Raw genomic sequence first — 17,821 nt, forward strand, 5'->3', positions numbered from 1 at the left:
AGATCCATGTGGAATATTCCCAATATTTATTAATAATATTCTTAATATCATAAAAATTAGAGGAAAAGTTCAGTGTTAATACACGTCCAAAACTATGAGGCCTGATTTCCCCATCACCCCTTCCATTCATATTTTCTTTAGCTAAAAGGGGGAAAAATGCCCACTTGTCCTTTTATTTATGACCTCAACAACAATATCATTGACAAACACCTCAGGGTACCCTCTCTTTTCTAACATATCTTTCATAGTGTCACATTCCCTTTTAAAATCATCAGGTTCACACACCATCCTGGCCAGTCTTACATATTGGCCTTTTACCAGTGCCTCTTTTGGTGCAATGGGTGCCAGCTCGTGAAATGCAATAAGGAATTTGAATATGTTGGTTTCCTAAACAGTCAGGAGGTAAAACATTTTCTTTCATAATCTTTCATGATGGTCACATCCAAATAGTTTACAAAATCCAATTCTTTATTAATGGTGAATCTCAAGAAAGTAGTTGTTTCATTAATAAAAGTGAAAAACCTGTTCAAGTCGTTTTCACTCCCTTTCCAGAACAGGACAATATCATCCAGGTACCGCCCCATACAATACCCATGAAGTCCTGAATTCAGAATTAAATACATACAAGTCCTCCCATTGCTCTAATACAATATTAGCAAAAACTGGAGCACAGCAAGCACCCATTGCAACACCTTGCTTTTGTTTGAAAAGGTGCCCTTCAAAAGTAATGAAATTGTTCTCAAGTACAATTTCCATACAAGCCCGAATTGTCAATATTGTGTTGTGGTTTAGTGTACTGTTACTACATAAAAAATCATAAAACCACTCAAGCCCTATTTGATGTGGTATTACTGAAAATAAGTAACAAACGTCTATAGTAACAAGAATCAGGTTATCATCAAACATGTCATGTTTGATTTTCCTAAGAAAATCCCATGAGTCCCTAATTATTGAGGTCAGTCGATTTAAAACATGTTTAACCTTTTCATCAATAAATTTAGCTATACTAAAAGGTTTCCCCAAAGGAATAGTCCTCAGGAGGAGAAGCTGAAGGAATAGATTCTTCAGCATCAGAATCCTCATGGGGGGAAGAGAATAATGCTGATCAGAAGAGGAATCAGAGGAAATGGAATCCTGATCTAAAGATTCATAGTCTGTCTCTTGCCTAGGCCTCTTATCAGGAGGGGGATGGGAACCCCTGATCAACTCTTATCAGGAGGGGGATGGGAACCCCTAATCAAGGTAATTAAGTCTTCAGCCATTTTGAGCATCTGTTTTTTGGGCATGGAGGCCTGTCCATGTGGCTGGAGAACTTGTTTCTTTGCTTTTAAAGGTGCTTTAGTCTTTGCCTTTGAAGCTGAAGCTGGTTTAATGTATAATTGGTTAGGTCTGAATACACCCTCAGAAGCTGATGCCTGCTCAGCGGCTCCAGACCCATCTGAGGGAATAAGTCTCCAAGGCTCCAATACCTTGAGTTTCCAGCGGCCTGACCGACTCCACGTGGGAGTCGGTAGTGGCCTGCGACTCTAAAGTAGCGGGCGTCAGGGGCTGCGAAAGCGCCTCACTGAGAACTGGTGAACCGTCAACTTGCTTAGGAGAAGCTTCGTCGTCAGTTTTGGACCTCGGTTACCTGTCTTTTTCTTTGCGCTTTTTGTGAACTCCGGTAGTCAGATGGCTATCCGACGACATTGTATAATTAAATCTGCATCCAAAATAACTTAGTGCAAAATCGTACCGAGGCTTAATAGTGTGTTGGTTAAATCTAGCACAAAACCAACAACTTGAAACGTCGTGGTCAGGACCTATGGCAAGGAATACAGTAAGAATGAAAGTCCTTATGAGGTATTTGCTTCCCACAAGAAATGCAATTAACTTTTTCTGACATCGGTCTGGAGCAAGAAAAAAGTTTCCCCAACTTGGTACTTAGCTTTTAATGAAGACTTCGGATCTGAAACTTGAACACGAAAATCTCAGGAGTCGGCCGACAGGCACTTGCAAACTGCTTTGGGCACCGTGCAGCAAGAAAGACTGAAGAAAATGGCGTCGGCTGCATCTTTTATACCCCTGACGACCTGACGTCAGGCAAGGGGTGACAGCAGCCGACGCAGGACCCAAGACTTTGGAATTCAGGTCGACTGAGGTCAACCTGCCAGCAGGATTACCCAAATGTAATGACTGCAACAGTGAAACACGAAGAACATCACCAATCACAACCATAGTGTCACATAGATCACACCACCAGTGTGCCACCCAACAGCAGCCCCTGAGGCAAGACAACATAATCAACACTTTAGTCATGGGTGACTCTATAGTCAGGCACACTGATGTCCCACTCACCAGGCTGAACAAGGAGAAAATTACAGTCAGTTGCCTCTCGGGTGCCAGGATTTGCCACATAACGCATGCACTCAAGTCAATCCACAACAAATACAAATATGGCTCTGTCATTGTCCATGTTGGAGATAATGACTTGAGATGTACCTCCTTGGACTACATGAAGAGAGACATGGAAGAGCTCTCGGATCATGTGGCCTAGGCAGATATGACCCTAGCCATGAGGAGTATTATGCCTTCTCCCAGAATGATACCACAGTATAAGGACAAAATGACTGACTTCAACAATTGGCTAAGCTTCTGCTGTCATTCAAAGGGGATCCAGTATCTGTCTGCCTGGGATAACTTGATTGACAGGTCACGATGCTTTGCCAAAGATGGTCTGCATCTGCCACCCCTATAGTGACTTTTTTTTAGGCAAAGTTCTAAGGACACTACCGTAACCGGTACAAGCATGCAAAATCTGAAGGTAATATTAGAAGTCTAAACCTCAAAATGCACTCTCTCAAGGTACTCCTAAAAATGGAGAACATCGATATCTGTCTAGTAACTGAGACCTGGTTCAAGGCTCCAGACAGCACCCCCACAAAACCAGGCTATAACTCTTACCACACTTTTTGGCCACCAAACCAGGACCGAAACACTAAAGATGGAGGTGTGGCCATATTCACCAAGGATATTCACACCATCAGGCTAGTTGCCCAACACAACGCATGTGAAATTCTCCAGGTGCAACTAACACTAGGCAAGACTGCAATCCAAACTGTAGCTTGCTACAGATCCCCCCCCATGCCCCAGGATTCTCACTACACCTTCCTAAACATACTAGAAAATATTAAGATACAACCAAACACCCTAACACTAGGTGATTTCAACTACCCTGCCATTAACTGGGAAAAATACTCGTGTACCAACACCTTTGCCCAACGGTTCTTCGAATTCATAAATTCCAATGCCCTGGATCAACTAACTCATAGTCCCACCAGGGCCTCCAATATCCTAGACCTGGTCATTACCAACATGGGAAATCGATGCTCCACACCTATGGTCACCCCCTGGTTGGTCAGGTCTGACCATAAGCTAATCACCCTTGACATCCACATCCATCCCCCAGAAAGGAAACCTCCATAAAACACTTCTCCAAAGCCAACTTCATGCTACTCAAGTCAGAAGTGACAAACTTCATGACACCCATGCAGACAGGAACGAAAAGTTTGACTGCTGAATTAACTGGCACCTCACCTAAGTGTTATGTTTAATCATAGCCTCACCTCATGCTTCATGCCCAATTAGCGGCACACAGCTACAGTTACCCACTCCACAAAAGGGGGATCCACCTTGGATCCTGGGAACTACTGCCCCATCAGTCTGACGAGCCTGATCTGCAAGGTCATGGAACTTATAAACAAAGACACTGGCAACCTTCAAACACTGGACCCCACCCAGTTTGGGTTCGTGAAGGGCCGATCTCGTCTCCTACACCTGACTGACTTCTTCGAATCAGTCTTCAGAGCTGTGGACGAGGGTAAGGTGGTCCACACATATCTGGACCTCGCCAAGGCCTTCGATACCATCCCTCACTCTGGAATCATTGATAAACTTACTAAGCTGGGCATTAATCCCTATGTCACTCGATGGGTTACCAACTGGCTTACTGATAGAACCCACACTGTAAAAGTAGCCGACTACAATTTCAGTTCCAGCTCCAGACAAGTGACAAGTGGAATACCTCAGGGTTCAGTCCTGGGACTGCTCTTGTTTGGCATTTACTTCTCCGAAGTACAGGCCAACACTAAGGGACTCTGGCTAACAAAATTCGCAGATGACTGCAAACTGGGAGCCATTACTGAATCCCCAAATTATGTGGATATTCTACAAAAGGGTCTTACAGAAACAGATGCTTGGTGCCAGAGCCATGGGCTCAAGCTCAGTGCCAAGAAATGTAGAGTTATCCCCTTTGGGAAAAAACATGTACTCGTGAATTACCACATAGGTGTCAGTACACTAAACACCGAAAGTGTGATAAGAGATTTAGGGGCACAGGTGGACAGTGGTCTCACCTTTGATAACCACATCGCCACAACAGTAAGGAAATCCTTCTATGTGGCACACCTCATCACTAAGGGCTTTTCATCCAAAAAAAGGTAGTCATTGTCCCACTGTATTCATCCCTCATTAGACCCATTATAGAATACAATGCCCTGTTTGGTATGTACCTCTCAAGACATCTGCAACAACTGGAAAGGCCACAGAAATACCTCACTAAAATATTCTTCAAACCTTCACGAACCCAAACTGGGTGGGGTCCAGTGTTTGAAGGTTGCCAGTGTCTTTGTTTCTAAATCTTCATAGTGCCTTTTGCATGCATGCATGCCTGTTGGTTTGTATGTTGCAGTAGACTGAAGAGCCAATGGCTGCAGAGTCAGCACTCACTTAAGTCTAGATTTCACACCACTGTTGCCAAGCCCTGAAGAAATGGAACATTCATTCTCTGATAAAAAAAAAAAAATTATTTCTATATTTTTACAATTTTGTTTTTCTAATATGATCAATTTTTACATGTATAAATGTTTCCTTCTTTCTACTGTTGTCTAAGTTTCTCATAGGTAACCTATATGTACTTCTTTTTCAAATCACTCTGTTTCCTCTTGGTTATCTACTTAAAGTGGTATCTATGATGTACTAGTTTTCAAATATTACTCTTTCATGTCACTTACTTTCGGATATGATCCATGTGTATAAATGCTGTAGTGGAGCTTTTCTCCCCGGGCCTCTACTGAAAATGGACATATATCCAGTTAGACTAGCCCGGTCAACAAATGTAAAATAAAATAAGTAAATAAATAAAATAAAAGAATCACAGGCCTAAAGCAGATGCCCTTTGCTGACCGTCTAAAAAAAAACTCCAGCTATACTCTTGTCGCATATCGTCTACTCAGAGGCAATCTCTGCTTAACATACAAGGCCATGTCAAACCCAGAGCTGTTGAACATGCTACACGTAAAGAAATCCCAATCCCTCAGAGAGAGACGCTCCAGGGATCTAAACCTTGTCATCACAATGAACAAATCATGCTGGAGGGATAGGTTCCTGACCCAGAGACTCCCCAGACTCTGGAATAGACTGCCCATACATGTCAAGCAGAATGCCTCTTTGGCCCTCTTCAAAAGGGACCTTGACGAATGGGTGGGAGATAGGAAATTCACCATGGGGATCACGTCAGTCGCCCTGCTAGACAGGGGTCCAGGGAAGTAAATATTGTGGGAAGAAATAGCCAGGGAGTTGTTACGGCTAGGCTTGTACAGGCCCTAGGGCCGATAGCCTAGTACCAACCTATGAAACTGTGATCTGAAATAGTTATTGGGTGCGTTTCAAAACCTTCAATTAAATGCACGTGTTCCTGTGAGATATAAAATCTATATAGCCTAGCCCAGGTTTTGTATCTCAGTGAGTAATATGTAAATTCACTCCTAAATCCTAGTAGTTAATTCACATCTTCCATGTCAAACATTTTCATAAATTTCTTCAAAAATCTACCCTCCCTTGTTATATTATCCCTTCTAGGCCCCCCAGACACATCTTCACTGTCGCAAACCAAACTCCAGTCTCCACCTATAAGTAATATTCCTTGCTGAAAGCTGATTATTTCTCCCAAAATTTTAAGCTCCATTATAGCAGCTTTAGGGGGGAAGTAAATGCATGCCAGTGTAATCCTCCTCCCCAGCCAGTAGCCCCTTAGTACTATGCATCTTCCATTATTAGCTTTTTTTTCCCTTCTTCTAACACTAAGGCATTCAACACCATCCCCCATTCTGGGATTATAGCTAAACTCACTAAACTAGGTAAAAATCCCTATGTCACAAGATGGGTTGCCAACTGGCTCACTGACAGAACCCACACTGTAAAAGTTGCAGACTCCAAATCTGACCTCAAAGCAGTGACAAGTGGAGTACAACAGGGTTCCATCATGGGACCTCTCCTGTTTGGTATCTACTTCTTTGAAGTACAGGCTAACAGAAGGCCTCTGGCTAATGAAGTTCACAGATGACTGCAAACTAGGAGCCATAGTTAAGTCCCCAAATGATGTGGACATCCTACAGAAGGGCCTCACTGAGACAGATGCCTGGTGTCAGAACCATGGCCTCAAGCTCAATGCCAAAAAGTGCAGTGTCATCCCCTTTGGTAAAAACTCTGTACCATGAACTACCACATAGGCAGCAATCTACTTAACACCGAATGCATGATAAGAGACCTTGGGACCCAGGTGAACAGTAGTCTCTCCTTTGATAGTCACATCGCCACAGTAGTCAGGAAGTCCTTCTACGTGGCACACCCCATCATAAAAGGGTTCTCATCCAGGAACTCGCCACTCAGACCCATTACAGAGTACAACTCCACTTTTGGAATGTACCTCACAAGACATCTGCAGCAGCTGGAAAGGTCACAGAAGTACCTCACAAAGAGGATTACTTGTCTCAAATGCCTTACACTGACCACCTCAAAAAACTCCAGCTTTACTCCGTAGCATATCACCTACTCCGAGGTTATCTCTGCCTAACATATAAAGCTATGTCAAACCCAGAGCTGTTGGACATGCTACACCTAAGGAAATCCCAATCCCTCCAAGCTACACGCTCTAGGGACCTAAACCTTGTCACCACAATAAACAGGACACGCTGGAGGGATAGATTCTTGTCCCAGAGACTTCCTATACTTTGGAACAAGCTACCCATCTATGTCAAGCAAAGTTCTTCATTAGCACTCAAGAAAAATCTTGATGAGTGGATGGGAAATAGGAAATACACCCCGGGGATCACTTCTGTGTCTCTGCTCGACAGTGGCAGAGGAAAATAACTTTCTTGGGTGGCAAAAGCTATGGAACCTTGCTGGTTAGGCTTACGTAGGCCCTTGGGTACTCCTCTTTTCCTTTGCCCTAAACATTCTGCTGAATAACCATCCCGAAAACCTTTATCAAATTCACATGTTTAGTTATTTCCAGGTGTGTCTCCTGTAGCATAGCTATTTGCACTCTACATTTTTTAATATAGTTCACTACTCTTTTTATTTTCATCTATAAGACCATTTATATTGAAAGACATTAAAAAGCATAATTTTCTTATATAGTTATTATTACCACCTTTTGTATACAACTCCTGTTTTGCTAAATGTCTAGTTCCAACTTTTTTGTTACATGTATATACTGTCCGGCAGTTTGGTCTTTTATACAGTTGTTTCATGTCATATCCATTTGCACCTATGTCGCATCTTACATAACTTTTTGCTGTTTTGAAAGCCCTCAAACAGAACCACCCCCCCAAAAAAAAAACCCCTTCTAAAACCTACAGACTTTAAAATAACACACAAAAACTGTACATCTTCAAATACTGAAGTTTTTGCTTCCTAATAAGAACATAAGCTCTAAGTTGATAGCTGCACACACAGGCCAAAATTAACCAAAAAGAAACGTTAGTCATGCATGCATGGTGACTGTGCTATTAGTAAATGCTATAGCAATAACCCACGCCTGGGTGTGGGTAATGCTGGATTTACCCACGGTTGGCGTGGTTTGGTCCCGAGGGCGAAGCCCAAGGGACCAAACAAAGACAACCGTGGGTAATCAGCATTACCCACCCAGGCGTGGTATATTATTATATAATGACATTATTTAAGAAAAGAAATAATTACTTTTCTTAAATAATGGCATTGTATAATGCCTCTTTGCTGCCCTTCCGCAGCTGTCTGGTGTTCCGCGGCAGTTCTGATGTACTGCGCATGCCTCGCAGTACATCAGAGCTGTGGGCAAAAGCAACGGAGAACGCAAGATCTCCGTTGCTTTTACTATCTCGCTATGTTAAATGGGTTTAACATAGCGAGACAGCTTTAAAATAAGCAACGGAGATCTCCGTTGCTTATTTAAAACTGTCTCGCTATGTTAAACTCATTTAACATAGCGACAGGTTAAAAAAGCAACGGAGATCGCAAGATTTCCGTTGCTTTTACTAATGTCGCTATGTTAAAGGAGTTTAACATAGCGAGACAGCTTTAAAAAGCAACGGAGATCTGCGTTGCTTTTTAAACCTGTCGCTATGTTAAACTCTTTTAACATAGCGAGACAGTGTTTTATACTAACGGAAAAAGTCCGGGCGACCGGACCTTTTTCCGTTAGTATATTGAGGGATTTACAATGGGCACGCTGGTTGGGCTGGCCAATCAGCGTGCACGTTTTAGAGGAGGCATTGTATAATATTTAATTTTTTATATCTATATAACTCTCCTAGGTGAGAAAACACTTGAATGCTTTCAGTAAACACTTTCGCCAAGCCATTTTTCTTTATCAAATTGTCTTCTAGTGACATGCAAACCAGACACTGAACTGCTAAGGGGTACCTTGTTTATCAGAAAGAAAGACTTACAGTATTTCATATTCTTTTTCATTTACATGCTCTGTAATAAACTTGTTACTGGACAATGCCTATGTTTTTTACCCAGTCATTTCCCTATGCAAGCATGGGAAAACGCACACCGATTTTTATTTTGTCATACTATGTTAACCAGACCCGTGTGCTCTCCCCCATTTCCTCCCCTCCTCATTCTTTTTTCATTGCAGTGTCTACATTTTTCAAAACTGGACAAAAAAAAAAGAGAAGGGTGAACAAGAAAAAAAAGCACCCGTTTATATTAGTATCCCCAATGCATTAAAAAAAAACCTTAGAAAAGTTTACTTCAAGTCTAACTGGTTTTGTATTATCTTTAAAGCTGTCACACCTGGGAAAACCCCTGACTGTTTTCAGGGAACATTATGACCTAGCCAGTTTCTCTATTTGTTTTCTTTTCCTTCAGCCAATCACCTTCCACCAGACTGTCTCCATGGAGACAAGTTGCAGAAAAGCTACCTAGTACAGATATTTGCAAGGGCTAGAAAAACAACCTTATAATATTCAGTATTCTTTTTTTGCTCTCTGTTTTAAAACAAAGGTCCTTAATCAGTCATTTTCCCATGCAAGAATGAAAAAGAAGCACATCAATTTGAACTATGTTATGCCTACTTAACCAGGCTCTTTTTTTTTTTTTTTTTGGTAATCATTACATTATCTATGTTTCTCAAAACTGCACAAGAAAAAGAGAAGAGGGGAGAAAAAAAAACACCTGTTTACAATCCCCATTATACCCAAAAATAGCATGCAAAGAAAACCATGCAACACAGATACAAAACTATTAAGAAAATGTGTTGTCTTTACTTTTACAGTTAGCGTTCTCCCCTCTCTTCCTCTCCCCAAAGCATTTTTCTGAACATTAATGACATGAAATAGGGCATATACTTGAGTCCCCAAATCCGCAAACAAATTTTGAAGTCCAATGTTTCCTGATTTTCTTGTGCTATCACATTTCACAAATATAATTAATGCTTTGTAATCCCACATCAAGTTACTGATTATATTGCTGCTGTTCTTCATCACCCAGATCCTGTCTCTGCTTCATTTTCAATGTACTCTCGATTCTACTGGTCAACTGTCATGCTCCCTTCCTTCTCTCCAACCTTTTCCTTTGAAATACTGGAAAAGGTTTCACAGGTGCAGTCTCTCTGTGGTCTTTATTACCAGAGGAGCGAGAAGCCGAATCTCCTTCTGTTTCACAGCTCAGTTTTTGATGGACAAACTTCTGTATTTCCTCCTTAGCATGCACCATCAAAAAATTATTTCTGCCCCTCCAGGGAAGAATAACTTGAAGACAGCTGGATACAGCAGTTTGAATTTCACACCTGCATCTCTGCATTCTATGAACAGAGGGATGAATTTATTTCTCTTTTGCCCGGTGTACAATGAGTAATCATTCTCCACAAACACTCTGCTGTCAACTACTTTTAGTATTTTGTCCTTCTGCCACAGTTTTGACAAAAATAAATTCTTTCCGATGGTAGGATTGCATTCTTACTATTAAAGGTCTAGGTTTGCTTTCTTATCCCTAGATTTGGAGCATACACACGATGTACCCATTCAACTAATAAATCCTGCTCTGGAATACCAGCCCAGCTGCATATTTGTGCTTTCATGAATTTAATGCAGTCTGTTTCTTCTAGCTTCTCTGGTATAACTGAAAATCTCAAGTTTTCCCTACGTGCTCTGTCCTCTAATTCTATTATTTTTTGAAACATCTCTTCCTGACCAGTCTCATATTCAGCCAGCCTTTTCTTCATTTCGACCTCTGATTTTTGCAGCTTTATCATCTCACCTGAATATCGGTTTAAAGCTTCTTCCATTTGTTCCAGCATTTTATTGTTTGTGTTAATATACTCTATCAATGTTTTGTTTATTTTAGCCAGGTCTGTATGCAGTTGTCTTATGTAAAAATGTGCTTAATTTTCTGCTCATTTTTGAGAGGGATGTCAGCCTTAAACACCTTAGGAGGCTCTAACCCCTGACAACATTCTATTATTGTAGTAGGAACCTCTTCTCTAATTAATATCGGAAGAACACCCCTAGACCCTTTGGTAATCATCATCAGCATCCCACCAACATACATCCAAGATGGATGTCTGCAAGGCATACATGGACATGCGTGAAGTCGGATCCATGCTGCCCTCCAAAGCAGTCTCAGAAGAAGAATCAGACACGGTAACCAGATGATCCTCTGGGCTTTCACTAGCCTCAAGAGATGTCCAGTGGAGGTAGTACAGCCGAAGAATACGACCAAGCTTTCTTGGTCTTTTAGTTCGCAGATGACTGACCTTCAGGCTGGGAAGATATTCCACAGTGTCTATAGCAAACAGTTTAAGTAGTTGGTTTTCTAAATAAGCACCTAGGGAAAAAAAATCTGACTACGTAACGTCTTAGGGATGAAAGCCTGGCAAACAGCACAAGATATATGGTCATGGGAAACACCTAAACAAAATAAACACTGCTCATGATGATCTTATCTGTCTCCCACATGGCATTTCCCCTTTCTGGGCGATATGAAACCAACAACCACAACAAGGCAAAACAAAGATAAGAAAATAAAAAAAACCTCAACGGGGCACTTATTTGAGAATGGTTTGGTAAGCAGCAGATGAGCAAGTGTTCAGACAGACGATGGTGTTCGGACTGGCGGCAAAGAAGTTCTGAGGATGGTACGTCCGGACGTCACCTTTATGCCCTACACCGTGCATGGGTAGCATACTTGTGACGTATGGCATACCCATTATAACAGAAGGGCTTTGGTATACTGGCCGGTTGTCAGGCTGCCCTAGGCAAGGGATCCCTATTGTAAAGAATACTGCAGCAGTGATAATGAAGGACATCCACAAATAGAGCACCCAAACAGAAGCACAAAACACTATTTAATATACAAAGCACTCGCCAAAAAACATTTAAGTAAACCAGGTTTCCCTCCTCAAAAAGGAGCTTCTTCAGTGCTAAAGGCAGTATGTGACGTAGTCACCTTTATAAATTTTCTGGCGGAAAACAAAAATCTCATTCAAACCATGTTAACACATCCATCCCATGACTGATTAATATAAGTAACAAAAAATGGTAACAATTAAATATTCAATCACTACAATTAAATGATAAAATATAAATACATGTTATACAAAGCTATTGTACATGCTTGCATGCAATACCATCAAGTAAAATGCATTAAATATACTCCCAAAAAAAAAAGCATCACAACAGACATACACCACCACTAATCTATTCAGAAAACATTTAAATACATAATATATTAAACAAAAAACAGATTAATATAAATGTATCAAATTTCAAACCAAATAATTTAAACTGATACTATAAATAGCTCCTAAATTCAAAATCCACCTATTTTCCTTAAAGCGCAACTTGTCATTTTTGTTAGGTGAACAAGAACTGACCTTGTCCATTCCCACAACACTGAACACTGCTACTTTATGCAGTTTTTGATAGTGTATTAAGGAACTACATTCCCTACAATTTCTTTGATCGCTTAAATGAACAATACAGAAATGTTTAAACCTACCTGACTGTCTCCCCAACATAAAATGCCCCGAATTTACAGGAGGCAAAATAAATAACCTACTACATGGAACATGTTATAAACTCCTGAATATAAAAACACTGTGTATTAACTGATGAGAAAGACTTGTTTTTGTAACATGCTTACAATTGCAACTGCTACAGGGATAACATCTAGATGACTTCTTCCCCAGAAAACTTGTCTTGAGATTATACGAAGTCTTAAAACTTGACAAATGACTGGCAATAGTCTTCCCTCTTCTATAAGAATAGGAACATTTTTATGGTACTACTGTATTACTGAAAAGTTTATCACCTCATAACATAGGCCAGTATTTGTCAATAACACCTCTTTTTCTTGAATAAATTACCACAAGTAGTAACCAACCTCAAAGTTTTAAAACCATTAGTCTTCCTCTGTTCCATATATTGTAATAAATTTTGCCTTGATTGAAAGCAATTTTGTTTCTAGTTCTTAAAATGTCAGCATGATTATAACCCCCTTATAAAAAACAAATACAAATATCAGAAGCCTGTTGACTCCATTCTTGATCACTACAAATATGTCTGACCCCAAGAATCTGAGAATATGGCACATTTTTTAATTATAAAAGTGGGATGACAGCTAGAAGCATGCAACAAATAATTTCTGCTGAAATGTTTATTATATAAAGTTATGTCAATCGCGTCATCCAACAACTTTCTCATTGAAACATCCAAAAACTCAATATTGAATGCATTATGGTCTGCTGTAAATCTAAGCCCCATTTCATTAAGACAGTGATTAAATGAAAAATTCATCAACACTTCCATCCCCCCAAAAAAGCACTTGTAATTAAAAAATGTCTGACCCTAAGCATCTGAGGATATGGTATATCTGTAGTGATGATCAAGAATGGAATTGACAGGGTTGGGATATTTGCAATAGGTTTTGTAAGAGGGGTTATAATCATGCATACATTTTAGATGCTAGAAACAAAGCTGCTGATCAAGGCAAAACGTATTACGATACAAAGAACAGAAGACTACTAATGGACTGTCGTTGGTTACTACTTATGGTAATAATTTAAGAGGGGTTACTGACAAACACTGGCCTATATTGCGAAGTGATAATTTTTTCAATAATACAGTACTACAGAAATGTTGCTATATCTATAGAAGAGGGAAGATTACTGCCAGTCATTTGTCAGGTTTGAAGAACCCATACAGTCAAGTTTCAGGCCAAGTTTTTTGGGGGATGAAGAATCTGAGAATACGGCATATTTTTTATTATAAAAGTGGACCCTTCTATTGCCTATCCTGTCTCCATCCTCATCAATAGGTCAATTCAGGAAAATGTTCCCAATATCTGGAAGAAGTCCTATATAATACCATTACATAAAGGTGGCAACTCCACTGACCCCTCCAATTTCAGGCCTATAGTGATTCTATCCCCTCTAAGATTCCGGAAAAGTGCATACACAAGCAGCTCATCTCATATCTCATTCAGGAAAATCACTTCACTCCAACACAACACTGTTTCCGACCACATCATAGCACAACTACAGCACTTCTATCCTTCACCAACTCTACCGCTATAGCTCTTAACAACAAATTAATGTCATGCCTCTTCCTCGACCTTTCTAAAGCATTTGACACTGTGTCCCACAAACTACTTCTCTCCAAGCTCTCCCACTTTAATCTCTCTACGTCTACTCTATCCTGGTTCTCTTCATACCTATCCAATAAAGTTCAGTCAAATGGCTCTCTGCAACCTCAGCTTTCCTCCCAGTTCAAACTGCTGTGCATACGTCTCAACCTCATCTGGACAAAGCCATGAAATAAGTGGGATAAAGGCCCCAAAATAAGAACAATTTTACTCTTACAAACTTAGAAAGTTGATAGAACAACCATTTTTTTTATTAGCATGAATGTTCTGAAGGGTATGAATTCTGAAACTCAAATGTCTGTGATTATTTTCTAACTGCAGTCCTTAATGATTTGTCATCAATTTGCCAGAAAACCACAATTTTATGTAAAATGGATCAAAAATATGAGACAAAAAGCTGGACATTCCGTGAAAATCTGTACAGTTCAGAGGTATGCTGGTGTGCCCCAAGGCTCCATCCTTGGCCCACTATTATTTAATATCTTTATTAATAATCTCTACCAATCATGCTCCCTCTCCACATTCGTACAATATGCTTACGACTCTACCATCATCACAACCTCTGACAATCTACCCCCCACCTACTCACCCTCACTCAAGACACTCTCCCACTCAGTTGAAAGTTGGCTCACTACTAACCAACTGCAACTTGACCCCAATAAAACTAAAGTACTTCTCTTCCTCCCCAAGTCCCTTCAACACCTTAAAACCTACTTCTCCGTCTTTTCTCTGCACAACACTAGTATTAAGGTAGAATCTCGCACAAAACTTATTGGTGTTTTTATAGATGAACTTAAATTTGACATCCACATCTATAATTGCATCAAGGAGACACACCAAAAACTAGGATTACTATACAGGAATAAAAAAATTCTTAACACAAGAATCTAAACTGTCCCTAGCTCAAACCTACCTATGGCCTACCCTACTATATGCCACCCCAATCTTCACTAACCTCCCAAAAACTTGCCTACCAAACTCGAGCTTACCTACAACAAAAATGCTCGATTTGCCACTAACCTTCCCTATCGCTCATCACTGCCTCTCCTTACAAAAACTCCACTGGTTAGAACTCCATAATCAACTCCTCCTACCTCAACTCCTTCTGACACATACTATCCTCCATCAACCCACAGCCTGTCCATCTCTAGCAATCATCATCTCACCTCATGTCCCTAATCGGGAAATGTGTAGCTCTGACCAGCACCTCCTTCAAATCACCAAACCTAATAATGCTATAGGAAAAATGCTATACAGCCACTCAGCTCCTCTTGGGACCATCACCCTCTCCATATCAGAACTATCCAAAACCCATCTAAATTCAAACTAACTATAAAGGACTATCTGCTTAACTTCTGGAACTGCCCCTGTAAAGACCCTACTTGAACCCAGCCTACTCTGCCCCCCCCACTCTCATTCTCTGCCTACTCTGCCCTCCCCCTTTCTGCCACTCTCACCGATACCTATTCCTATCTGTATTTCTTGACTCTCCTGCCCTGTGTCCTTTCGCATCCACTATACTCCAATCTTCACTCTATGATTTCACGTCCAATCTCTCCCTCCTCTTTCATTCTATACCCCTCCTTTTCCTTCCACTTTGTGCTTGGATCACTCTCTCTGACACTTGTACACCTTACTACATTTATATATAAGTTAGTAATTTCCCAGTCCAAGGTATCGATTTTCAATGTTCATCCAGTGCTTGTAAGGCCCACAATAATAATTTTTTTCTCCTTTTCATACACTGGAAAAAAAATTAAACTATTTTTGCTGCATGTACCTCCTCTTGAATGTATGTTTAAATACTGTATTGACTGTAAATGCAAATACTTTGATTGTAAAAATTCTTTGCTGTAATGGAGCTTTTCTTCTCGGGTCTCTGCTGAAAAAGGGCACCTGCCCAGCCAGACCAACCCGGTTAACAAATGGCAAATAAATAAATGAAACAGTCTGAATGTTTCCCTGTGGCAACTGTGTTTTTTGTAAACACGTTACAAAAAAACAAGTCTTCCTCAACAGTTAATACACATAGGGCTTGTGATATTCAAAAGTTTCTTGCATGTTCCCCTGAGTGGGACATTTATTTATCCACCTGTAAATGCAGGGCTTTTTATGTTGGGGAGACATTGGGAATGTTTAAACAATGTCTCCATATTCATTTTAGTGATCTAAGATGTTGTAGGGAACATAGTGCATTAGTACATCATCAAAAACTACATAAAGATTCAGTGTTTAGTTTTGTGGGAATTCTTGTTCACCCAAAATTATAAGTTGTGCTTTATATATAAATATATATTAAGGAAAAGAGGTAGAGCTTCAATTTAGGAGCCATTTATTTTATTGTCTTAAAATTAACTGCTTTGCAATTTATACAATATATTTATATTAATAACCTGTTTTTGTTCAACATATTATAAATTTAAATGTTTTCTAAACAGATTAGTGGCGTTTTAGTGACTACTGTGATACTTCTATTTTTTGGAATACATTTAATACAGTTTATTTACACATATGACATTTGTTATTGACGTGCAATAATATTTTTGACCTCTTAGTGGTATTATATGCATATACAGTAGTTTTGTACTATATATATATATATATATATATATATATATATATATATATATATTTTGTAGTGCAGGGAGTGCCTTCTGTGTGGAGTCTGCATGTCCTCCCCGCGGTTCGGTGGGCATTCGAAAGACATGCGTAAATGGGCGTGCCTTCGTTGAAGTTTGAATGTCGAGCTGGCACCTCGGCGTTCGTAAAAATCTACTGCCAATCATTAGCAGACCGGAGTTCCGCTGTGGTGACTCCTAACTGGGAAAAAGCCGATATATATATATGGATCCCTATCACATGGTTGACAGGCCATATGATCGACTTTCATTTGGTCAACAGTTCATTTGGTCGACAAGCAGTTTTATGTGGGGGGCTGTGCCCCCCCCAACTATACATATCAACTCCAGGGTTGCACCAAATGAATTGTCGACCAAATAAAAGTCGATCAAATGGCTTGTCGACCATCTCAGGTAGACCCATATATATATATATATATATATATATATATATATATATATATATATATATATACACGTGTGTGTGTGTTTCATAAATTCATTTCAGTGATTGAATATTTAATCATTTTGTTTTATTTATATCGAATCAGTTGGATGTGTTAAATGATTTGGATGAGAACATTTTTTTTTCTCCCACCAGAAAAGTTTTAAAGGTGACTATGTCACATAATGCAAATAACACTGAAGCAGTTCCTTTTTGAGAAGGGAAACCTGGTTTGCTTATTTTTTTTTAAGCATGCTTTGTGTATTAAAATATTATGTGCTTCTATTTAGGTGCTGCATTATTTGTGGTTCTATATACTGAGTGCGTGAACCCAGACCTGTGCTTAAGTGGTCGGGCACTGAGCTGCTGGAGTGATGTGTGTGCGCGCTCACACACACACACACACACATATATATATATGTACATATATATGTGTGTGAGTGCGCGCGCAATATTTCTATATAGAAAACATATGCATACACATATGTAGATATACACACACACACACACACGTATTCATATATATATACACACAGTCCCCTAACAGGTGCCATTCAAGTTGGTTGAGAGCATAGCTAGTCAAAGCAGGCTAAGCAGTGTCACAACCAGGATAATACACAGCTGACTGGAATTCTGTGTGAAGACTTCAGTACAACAGGGAATGAGAATGTCTCTGACAGATGCCTGATGTCAGCATGTATAAAGCTAAGCTGATATAGGCCTACGAAGAAGCAAAAGCCCCTCTGCAAAAAAAAAATATTGTGTAAGAGAACAATTTCTAACTGACAGGATAAGATCAATTCTTGTTCAC

At 40.0% G+C, this 17,821-nt stretch overlaps 1 protein-coding gene across 3 annotated transcripts in view; it reads right to left on the minus strand.

Annotated features, from left to right (window-relative positions):
* The window catches only part of RBPJ (recombination signal binding protein for immunoglobulin kappa J region), a 1,681,970-nt gene that overhangs the window by 33,536 nt on the left and 1,630,613 nt on the right, over positions 1-17,821 (minus strand). The gene's annotated exons all lie outside the window — the stretch shown is intronic.

This window comes from Protopterus annectens, chromosome 2.part1 (genome assembly GCF_019279795.1).
Source record: "Protopterus annectens isolate FY-2018-M chromosome 2.part1, PAN1.0, whole genome shotgun sequence".
NCBI lineage: Eukaryota > Metazoa > Chordata > Ceratodontiformes > Protopteridae > Protopterus > Protopterus annectens.